This window comes from Pinus tabuliformis, chromosome 3_1 (genome assembly GCF_031772625.1).
Source record: "Pinus tabuliformis cultivar Carrire ecotype Pingquan chromosome 3_1, CPIR1, whole genome shotgun sequence".
Taxonomy (NCBI): Eukaryota; Viridiplantae; Streptophyta; class Pinopsida; order Pinales; family Pinaceae; genus Pinus; species Pinus tabuliformis.
This window is the reverse complement of record NC_142301.1, coordinates 256,817,635-256,820,213: the sequence shown is the minus strand read 5'-3', so window position 1 is coordinate 256,820,213 and position 2,579 is coordinate 256,817,635.

Here is a 2,579-nt window from a genome sequence, read left to right as displayed (position 1 = left end):
AAGGGGATTTGTTTCATTTTTTTAATGAACTTGACACAAGAAAAGAACCATGATCATGACACCTTATTCATGTTTTAATGAGGTTGACGTAGTAAAAGAACTATCCTCATGGTCTTTGTTTCATTTTTTAACGAGTTTGACACAAGACAAGGAACTTTGCTCCATATCTGATCAAAGACCAAAGAGCTATGGCTTCCAAGAGGTTCTCATTAGATGGGAGAACAACACTCAGGAAGGGATGCATGTGATCCATTGGAAAAATTTGGCTCCAATGCCCCCAGTACATGGCATATTATATCACCTATTAGATCATCAGTGGATGTGGGCATGGAACAGGTGGCCACATTACTAACCTGTGGCAGGGGCGATACCGCTTCCACATAAGAACCATTTAGGGATGATGGTTGAGTGGGAGTTGATTCAGGACCAATGAATGTAAGCTGATCAATGATCACAATGCTTCCTTCATGCGAGAAATACATCACTCAAAAGAGGGAAGAAACAAGAGCTCCATGACATAAAAATAGTGACGACCAAGGAGTAGATTAAAATCCAATGGGCCATGGATAAACATCACGTCTATATAGACAATATTTCGTCCAAGATTAATAGGTAACTTAGGAAGGATCCCTAACGGTTGACTGATTCCTCTGTTAAAAGCTAACAGATTCTGGGTGACGTGGACAAGATGAGGAGAACCTAAAGCTTGCAAAGCAGTTGAGGACATAATGCTAACAGATGCACCCTAATCTATGACTATGCTAGGTATGGCCATATGGTAAGCCTGTACTGTAATCTGGAAAGGTACATAAGACGGAAGGCGGTATCTTGCTAGTCAACTCCAATCAGAAGAAGTGACTAAACTACTCGGAGGGGGTGTCATAGGAATGTGAGAGATTCTCTCTTTCGCTATGGGAAAAGGAGAACTTCTCTCATGCACCTCAGGAACGGGAGGATTTCCCTCTAGTTCATTCGAAACTAAAGAAATGAGAAGAACCTGAGTAGTACAGGGTTCACTCTCTACCTGAAAGGTACGGTTAACTGAAGATGGAGCCAATTCTGTAGGTTTTAACCCCATACAGAAATTACCTGCATACGAATTCTAGAACACAAAAAATAAACAATGTGAGAGCATAACACATAAAACACATATACATAGAGATTTTCCCATGGATCCCAAAACCGGGACTACCAGCTTGATTTTTCATTATGTTCCTTTCAATGTTACAATACATATTTATAGATGCCGAAGCATCCAATACCATGGACCGAAAAACCATCGCATCCAAAACCATGGACCAAAAACCATCGCGTCCAAAACCATGTGCGAAAATCATGCACAAAAGCATAGGTGGGTCCGCCCAATCTAACATAGGGTCCAAAACCAAAATTTTCTGGGGTGCTGCCTCGGACCCCATAGAGTGGGGTTACATGCACCCCTCAAACCCCCTGTGACCCCCCTGCTACGCAATCGGCGCAATGAAGGGGGGGCTCCGCTCCCCTTCTAACCCTCTAGTTAACTACGTGGGCTAGTCATGGAAAGAATATAACACAACCCAACATTCTCCCACTTGTTGTTTTCTCTCCACAGGGAGCCACAAGAGAGCTTAGTCATTTATCCAGCCCTACAATGCCCATTGTTTCTCTACACCAAGAGAAATTCTTAGAGCTCACAGATTTTGTCGATGCATCTGCAGTATTCTTCAAAGTATCCACCTTTAGTAGCAACACCTTTTTGTCTTCTATCATATCTGTCACAAAGTGATACTGAACATCAATGTGCTTTGTCTTTGAATGATATGCAGCGTTCTTTGCCAAGAAAATTGCACTTTGGCTGTCACAGTCTATCCTTATAACTCCCTGTACTAACCTCATACTTGAACACAATCTCTGCAACCAAACTGCTTCCTTGCTTGCATGAGTGGCTGCCACGTATTCTGCCTCTGTAGTTGATAGTGCCACTACATATTGTTTCTTACTCATCCAACTGATTGCACCTCCAAATAGGTTAAACACATACCCACTTGTAGATCTTCTCTGATCCAGATCTCTAGCCTAGTCTGCATCAACAAAGCCATGAATATCCAACACTCTATCCAATCCTGGTCTTCCTTGGTAGCACAAAGCATAATCACTAGTGCCACTCAAATACCTGAAAACCCACTTCACTGTTGTCGATTGCTCCTTCCTTGTTACTGGGTTCCAAAGCTTATAACCCTTTAAACCATCTTTATACCCAATAAAGATGCACTTTTCAGATTTGCTATCCAACTTGGTTCATTTCTCCTTTGGAACATGTACATATGCATCACATCCAAATACCCTCAGATGTGAAAGAGAGGGTTTCTTACCAGTCCATACCTCTTGTGGAGTCTTATCCTCCAACACTGATGAAGGTGATCTGTTGACCAAGTAACATGCTGTCTCCACCGCCTCTGCCCAGAATTCCTATCCTAACCTGGCACCACTGAGCATGCTTCTTGCCCTTTCCATCAATGTCTTGTTCATTCCTTCCCCAACTCCATTTTTCTCAAGTGTGTATGGAATAGTTTTCTGTCATGCTATACCACACTTCTTAC